Genomic DNA, 9,357 nt, shown 5'->3' with positions numbered 1-9,357 from the left:
CAAACCTGGGCATTGGCCCCAAAAGATACCAATACATTGAAAGTGTGTAAAAATGCCAAGCCTATAATTTTCTTTTGGTGGCCTTTAAGCTTCATTTTTACCTGGTTAGCTTAAACAAGTTTTGAAAAGATACAAGTTAGAATGTCATCATATTGAACAATGTCATCATATTGAATGACCCCAAATACTCTTCCTATAAAATTAAAAAATTAAAAAAATGAATAGAATGAGGACAATACACTTTGACCATGTATAACATTTTTGCATTGACTTTGCAATTCATATTTTAGAATCTATAACCTAGACAGTGAATTAGTGAAAAAGAGGACTGCCATGATGTATCATTTAGTATAGTGAGATTGAAAAGAAACAAAAAGTCATGCTGGATCATAAATATAATTTTGGAGATACTTGCAATCAAGTGTAGAAGATTTCCAATTTAAGATACAAATTAAGACTTCTTCATATGAGTGTGGTTAGGTTTATAATGGATCAGACAAGATAATAAGCTAAAAAAGAGAAAATTTATGATGATAGATAAAGCTATGATTTCTAATTCTAAGTTTACAAAAATACACAATCAACTCAAAAAATGAAAATTTAGAGCGAATAAAGATTTTTTTTTATAAGTAGTTTACTTAGTGTACACTATTTTTCTTAGAATTTAATGAATTTCAAAGATTTTGATATGACTTCATAAATCTTTTTTGCATCAATATTTATGAGTTATTAACAAGACATTATGGCAATGACACATACTCCATTATCTATCATGATCGAGATAGGAAGTTAGAGAGGATGAAAGTTGTGATGGTAGATCATAGAACATGATCTAAATTATTGATAGGAAAAAATGATAAAAATAACTGAATCTAAAAACAAATTAGGCAGTCTTACTTTCTTGGTCTATAATAAATATTTTCAAAGAGTTCAAAAACGCATCAATATAATGAATTAAAAAAAAAAAAAGAATCCTGACGATGGATTGTAAGAACATGGATCATACTCTATAATGCATTATTGAAAAAATGATCTAGAAAAGACAAGGTCATAATGGATCACAGAAAATGTTGACACAAATAAAATATATGCAAACAATTTCAAGAGCATTCAAATTTGAAATAAATTTGGCAATCATACTCTATAGATCTACATTAAAGACCTTAAATATTTGAATTATTATCTATATTGAAGATACTAAGCTAGATAAGAAAATTTTGATACATAGATCATAGAATTTTGACAGCATACTCTGTGATGCATCAAAATAATTAGTCACAAAGGAAGAAAGCTATACTGATAGATTGCAAGAACAAAATCTAGAAACCTCCCAAAAATAAATTAAAACACATCTAACATTTCTCCATTCAAGCACTCTTACAACTAATGAGAGACAGTATCAAAGTAGGAAAAGTTGAGAAAATTATTTCATTGATATGACCTGTTGGACTCCAAGACAAGAGAGAATTAAAAGTAACTGTAACAAGCCAACCACCAAACAAAGAAACAAAAGACACCAAGCTACCAACATTGCCCTTCATATTTATAGGAAATATCTTCATCAAACCAAACACAGATAAATCTACAGATTATGAAATTCATATAAATTGATTATCAATATAAATAAACCATTGATTATTGATATAATTGCTTTTAAAATTTAGAAGGTTGGGTTTAGTTTTGACTAATGTGACCTAAAGACTAAAGTTCAATAACCAGAATTTCATTGTAGAATTGTCTTTTCATTCTATATTAGTGGTGCAAAATTTTTGGAGAACACTTGCAAGCTCCAAAAGTAATTGGTTTACTAAATTGCTTTATCTATTTCGTAGTTAAGGGTTTGTTTTAAATTAATGTGGCCTAGGGATTAAGTTATAACCCATGTTTCAAAGCTCAGCTATTGATAGAGAGATTCTATAGTGATAGGGTACATACATCTGTAGCCAGGGGCAAACATTCCTAATGATCCAAGGATTACACTGGGGTGTTGAGAATGATCGAAGTGGGATATAAACATTAAATGCCTTAGAGAATGAAGAGTCTGAATGAAAGAATGATTTAGAAGAAAAGCTCTCTAGATATTTTCAAGGTGGGTGAGGATGAGGGTGTATAGAGGAACTGATCCATAAGACATTGGGTCTTCTCATTAAAGAAAAGTCTCTTTATGATGATCATGAGGTCCATTCTTCTCAAGAATAATGTCTAGCCTTCGATAATCAAAAGAGTTGGATACTAAACTCAAAATAAATGATAAGGTAGGAAGTTTTGATTCATTAGTGTTTACTAATAGATTGAATTCATCTCTGCATTTTCTTCTTAACCTAGTCAATTCACTTTTCTAATGAGAACTAACCTTAGGCATTATAACCCATGGAATTCCACCAACATCCCGAATGAAAATGTTGCAATATAGGCCTGTACAACATTAATACAAGAATATGTTATAAACAATAATTTTTATCAGAAATGGATACTAAATTATTGAGATTTGAATAAAATATTGCCTGGTTAATGATGTAATAGTCACCAATAGACCAATTAGAGCTAGCCTACTCCCAATCAACTATAAAATAGATTGTGTAGAGTGTTCTTGTAGAACAAGGTAGACCAAAATAATTTAAAATAAACATCATAATTTTGATGTTCTATCTAATTGTCATTTTCTGTAATTTATGTACTTGATAATTATTTTGAAAAATTGGCTGCCAACTTGTGGACTAAAGTAACATTAGAACTCAATTATCAAATAGAAAATATATGCTTGTCAACAATAGTTCCATTTTTAAACACATTGACACAACAATGGCATTCCCTTTATAGTCTGAGATGATTTAACAAGAGAAATGGCTACTTTCTTTTGCATGAGCATTAGGTAAATGAAATTAAATCTCATTAAATTGAGTTAGTGGACATAAAGTGTTACAATGAGAGGAAAGTGTAATTACCAATATTTAGAATGATAATCCAACAATAAGGCAACAGATACTCATTCCTCTTGTAGCAATCTGAAGAAAGTTTTCTTTATTATTGTTCAAATTGATACATAGTAAATGTCCTTATAATAGTCTATATTCAGGACCTAACTCATACCACTAGAAGTGGTCTCCTACTAGATTTGTCCATAAAAAATGCACCTACTACTATCATTGGCACCTGCCAAGCACCACTTTCTAATTAATAAGTAAGACAAACATGTTTGATCATTGAGAGGAACTAAATAAGATATTCTTATCTTGAATTGATCATTGTTGGCACCTGAACTATAGCAATTGTAACTGATGCTATTTGACCCAAAGAATTATTAGAATTATAGATGGAGTAATTGAGAGGGGGGGTGAATCAGTTACCACAAAAATGAATCCAAAGATCCCTTAGATGTCTTAAATAACTAGTTACTACTGTCACTCAGTAGCCACACAAAAATGTTGTAACTCGGTAGATTAATTTGTTACTGATCTTTAAGCATTCACAATTATTAACATGCATGCAAAAGAAAATAGCATGAACACAAGAGATTCCAGATTTAATGTGGAAACCCAATATGAGAAAAACCACCAAGTAACTAGCTACCAATTTTCACTCTTTTGAAGTGAGCCCTATTAGGAGCCAACCCTGTTAAAGGTGTGACTTTGTTAGAGGATTTAATCACCCTACTAGGAGTGGCCTTGTAAGAGAACTTTAGAACAATTCAATAGAACTTTCCACCTTGTTAGAGGACTTACAAATGGATGTTAGACCAACTGTGTTAAGAGATTTAGGAATTACTACTATAATGGTGAGAAAGTAACAATAAGTGACTTGAATGAGATGCAACTAAACTTTGCTGATATAGATCTCTACTTTGCTTCACTAGATCCTTTTTGATCGAATACAACTTTGCTACTTCTCAAGGATATTCGATCCTTCTTCAAAATTTGCTGACACCTTCCTCTTGACACAATTAACTCACTTGCATACTTGCTCATTCATTCATCCATACATTTGAAATCACAACCTGACCTTTTATTTATACATTACAAATTGTCAAGTCGGCTCATTTACTAGTTACATTTACCAATAAACCATACATTAGTCATCTATAAACATTACATGACATAATTAAACTTTATTTCAAAAAAATAAAATCCTTCATTGGTCGACCTAGCTTAGTAAAAACTGCTCCAAAAATGATTTCTAGTGTTAACCAAGTGAAGCTTGGTAAACACTGTGAACTCTACAAAATATTTTGGAGACTAAGTGAACTAGGTAAGAACTAACTTTCCTTCACTGACCTTGTGAGCTCGGTAGAAATTGATTTCTACCACAATAGCCTTTAGTGCCCAAGTGAGCTCGGTAGAAATTGACTTCATAGTGTAACCTCTAGAAACACTCGGTAGACTCTATAATTCACTCTGTTGACCATCTGAGCTTGGTACACTCTGTCTGATAATTGATATGACATTTGTGTAACATCAAAGACAACACACAATTGAACAATTGTATCCAACAATCTCCCTCTTTGGCATTGATGGCAATACAACATGTCATAGCAGAATAAAATTTGAAAACAAGTCTTTTTCTGACAAAGTGTTTCTCCCTCTTACATTTCATTCCACAAACTCCTCAAATACAATAATCTTTGTCTGTGAAGGAATTACATAGCTTCTTTACAAACATCAAGCTCTTCATAAACAAATTCAAATTTTAGAAAGATATGACAGTATATTCTCCCTCTTTGACAACACATTGCAAAGACAACACAAACCAAATGAATAGCAATTTACTTTATGTACTGATTCATATGCAATATTTCCATAACTATTCTGCATCGACTAAGAGATCTTCAACTTGATACCTGTTGATGCATCACTAAAACTTCATTTTAGTGAGATTTAGATAGGGGAATGACCCCTAACTTACCTCTTAGATAAAAAAATGCATCCTTAGGTAAAGGCTTGGTGAATATGTTAGCAATTTGTTCTTTTTGTATGGACATAGTCCAATCTGATCTCCTTGTCCTACACCAATTCTCTAACAAAGTGATACTTTATTGTAATGAGCTTTGTTTTTTAATGCATCACTAGATTTTTGGATATGTTAATTGCACTTGTATTAGAAAAAAGCATAACAATAGGTTCTTTGATTCCCTCCTTCATGCCTTCCAATAATTGTTTGAGCCAAACAATATTAGAATAGTTTACTGCTACTGCAACATACTCTACTTCTACTGCAGATTGGGATGTGCAATTTTTCTTTTTACTTGTCCAAGAAACAAACCTTTTTCCAAGAAAGAAAGCTCCTCCACGTGTATTCTTTCTATCATCAATGTTTCCTGCCTAATCTGCATCAGCAAACACTTTTAAATCTAGATTACCTCTAAATTTGCAACATAATCCATAATCTTTAGTGCCTTTCAAGTATCTCGTGATTCTTTTGATTTCCATCATGTGATTTTCTCTTGATTTTGCTGAAAATCTTGCTAGAATACCAACTACAAGGGAAATATCTGGCCTTGTATGCACTACATACTGTAACTTTTCAATCATAGATCTATACAATATCTGATCTACCTCCTTTGATTCATCATCTTTGGTAAGTTTCAATCCAGTACATATAGGAGTACCAACTGGTTTGCAGTCTTCCATACCAAAATTTTTAGTATTTCCTTGATGTATTTAGATTGAGTGATGCAGATGCCATTCTTACTCTGCTAAATTTGAAGACCAACAAAGAATTTGATCTCTACAAACATTGACATCTCAAATTCCTTGTTCATTTTCTCTAAAAGTTCTTTGCAAAGATCATCATTTCCTGTGAAAAAAGTATCATCCACAAATATTTCTACCAAATCAATCTTATTATCTAGTCCTTCCTTGATATACAAGCTACTATTATCATTAGTTCATTGAAAACCAATCTGAATAAGATAGTTATGCAATCTTTCATATCATGCTCTAAGGGCTTGTTTCAAACCATACAATGCTTTGTGTAATTTGCAGACCATGTCTTTCTTATCTGGATCAACAAAACCTTTAGGTTTCTCAATGTAGACTTCTTCATCTAGTATACCATTGAGAAATGTTGACTTGACATCCATTTGATAAACCTTAAATCCTTTGTATGCAACATATGCAAGTAGGGTCCTAACACTTTCCAATCTTGAAATAGGAGCAAATGTCTCTCCATAATCTATTCCTTCTTCTTCAGAGTATCCTTTACATACTAGTCTAGCTTTGTTCCTTGACATCTTACCATCTTCATTCAATTTATTTTTGAAAACCCACTTAGTTCCAATCACATTTTTGTCTTTAGGCCTAGGTACAAGAGTCCATGTTTTGTGTTTCTCTATCTTCTCTATTTCTTCATTCATAGCCTCAATCCAAATTTCATTTTCTAATCCATCTTTGACACTTCTAGGTTCAAAATCAGCAAGTAAACAAGTACCTTTCAATTTACTTCTTGTCATAGTACCTTCAAATTTGTCTCTAATAATCTGATCTGGTCCATGATGTCTCTTGACATACTTGGCTAATACAGGTTCCTTGCCTTTTGAAAAAAATTGTATTCTCATCCTTTTGCACTTCAACTTCATGTTTTGGTTGTTTTGTCTACTGCTTGGGTCCTTTAGACTCGATAGGCATTGGATCAGTAGCATTAGAATGTGACTCAGGTTCTTGTAGCTTAGTTTGAACTTCCTGCAACTTAGTTACTAAAGCCTTGGGAGTAGAAGATTCCTAATTGACAAGTGTATCTGACACTGTATCAAGTTCAATGAAAACAAATCTCTTGTAGTCTTCTGGTTCCCTTTTGCTTTCTTCTTCAGTTCTTTCTACAAACTCATCAACTTTCACATGTGCACTCTCTATGACTTTGTGAGTAGACAAATTCAAACATATATATGCTTTACTCTTGCAAGAATATCCCAAAAACATTCCTTCATCACCCTTCACATTAAATTTACCTTTTTGAGATTCTTTAAAAATGTAACATTTTCTTCCAAATACTTTTAGGTAACTTACACTAGGTTTATAGCCATACCCTAACTCATAGGGGATTTTGAATGAGTCCTTCTTCAACTGTACTCGGTTCAAGATATCAACTGCAGTGTTGATAGCTTCCTTCTAGGATTTGATAGCAATGCTCTCTTTAATCATTAGAGTTCTTGCACAATCCATGATAGATATGTTCCTCCTTTCAGCTATTCCATTTTGCTTGGGAGTTCCAGGTGTTGATACCTATCTTTTGATCCCTCTTTCAATGCAAAAGTTATTGAACTCATGGGAGATGAATTCACCACCACTGTCTGATCTCAAACATTTTAGTCTTTTGCCTATTTCTTTTTCTACTATGGTCAAATACTATTTAAACTTCTCAATAGCTTCTGATTTCTCTCTCAGATACATGACAGTCATCATTCTTGAGTAATCATGAACAAAAAGAATGAATAATTTTTCTCTAGTATAGCTTTTAATTCCAATAGGTCCACACAAATTAGTATGCACAATTTCTAAAACTTCTTTGGACTGATAGTTCTTACTTTTAAAGCTAGTTTTTCCCATCTTACCAATTTGACAATTCTTGCATAGACCTACCTCAGGTTTCTTTATATCAGAAATGCCTCTTACTTTCCTGAATTTACTTATTTTCACCAAGTTATCAAAGTTCACATGACACAACCTCCTATGCCATAACCAACTTTCTTGAACTCGAGTAATAAAACATGAACTTTCACCAAGTTCAAGATAGAACAAGTTACCTTTTGTTTGTGCCTGATCCAACTAGCTTTCCTTTGTCATCCAATAGTCTTGATTTTCCATGCATGAATTCCACTTTTAATCCATTATTGAGCAGCTATGCCACACTCAAAAGATTGTGTTTTAGTCCTTCTACCCAATATACATTATCACATACAAGCTCTTTGGTTAGTGAGATTCTTCCTCTTTCTTTTATGCAGCAAGGTTCATTATTACCAAACCTCACACTACCACCATTATAGTCTTTAAAATGTTCAAACTTAGTTTTATCACCAGTCATATGATGAGAGCAACCATTATCTATGATCCATGTATATTTTTGCTCACATGAGAAATAAGTGTCATTTCCTCATCATTGTTAGATTCATCTTTTACAACAATGTAAACAATTTCATCTTCTTCATCATCAGAATCTTTAGAATCCTTAGCCATGAAATATGTTTTCTTACCTTTGTCCTTGAATTATTTGAAGTCTTTCTTGCCATTGCACTTGTGACCTTTCTTCTCATCCTTGTTCTGCTTATTTGGGCACCTAGCAGTAATATGTCCAATTTCCTCACATGAAAAATAGATTAGAGGAACCTTACCTTTGTATTTTCCTCTACCTCTAGAATATTTTTTAGCTAGTAGAGCTTCAACCACCTCAAGATCACTGTAGAACTTTGTTCTGATTCTTCTTCGCTTTTTGACTGAGAATCCTTTATCTTCTTGCCTTTCTCCTTGAGTGAAATCTTGACTTCAAATGCCGATTCAATGTTCTTGGTAGTTGGAACATAATTATGATAGTTACCTAGCTCAAATGTAGTCAATCTTCCAACTATGGCCTCTAAATTTATCTTATGATTCGCTTCACATCTTCTTTCTTGAATTGTAGAAACTCTAATTGCATAAATAGGGAGTAATGTTCTAAGAAATTTACTTATAACTATTTCCTCCTTGATATCTCCTCTAGAAGCTTTGATTTCACTAACACTTGCTTTGACTCTTTCAACATATTCTACAATATTTTCATCTTCTCTCATCATCATCTAATCAAATTGTCCTCTTAAACTTTCTGCTTTGGCTATTCTCACATTATCATCTCCTCCATAGATATCTTTTAGTTTGTTCCACATTTCAAAGGTAGTTTTGCAATCCTTGACATCATCAAATTCTTCATAGCTTAGGGAAGATGCAATGTCTATCATCATGGTATTATGAGTCTTCTTCTTAGTAATGTCATTTGTGGATAATGTGCTAGAAGGAGTTACATATACTTCATCCAAATATTTCAATCCTGTGTCTCCAACGGAATCTAGATGGAGTCTCATGAGACCTTGCCATGCTGAAAAGTTATCCTTGTTAAGCCTTGGAATTTCCCTCTTGTAAGACATCCTGATCTTTAGCTTAGATCCTTGAAATCTTTCCTACAAGCATCAAAAGCTCTAATACCAATTGTTGGAATTATAGATAGAGTAATTGAGAGGGGGGGTGAATTAGTTACCACAAAAACAAATCGAAAGATCCCTTGGATGTCTTAAATAACTAGTTATTGATGTCACTCGGTAGCCACACAAAAATGTTGTAACTTGGTAGATTAATTTGTTATTGATCTTTAAGCATTCACAATTATTAACATGCATGC

This window comes from Cupressus sempervirens, chromosome 7 (assembly GCF_028749045.1).
Source record: "Cupressus sempervirens isolate cs-2001-9-10 chromosome 7, ASM2874904v1, whole genome shotgun sequence".
Taxonomy (NCBI): Eukaryota; Viridiplantae; Streptophyta; class Pinopsida; order Cupressales; family Cupressaceae; genus Cupressus; species Cupressus sempervirens.
This window is presented reverse-complemented; position numbering follows the sequence as displayed.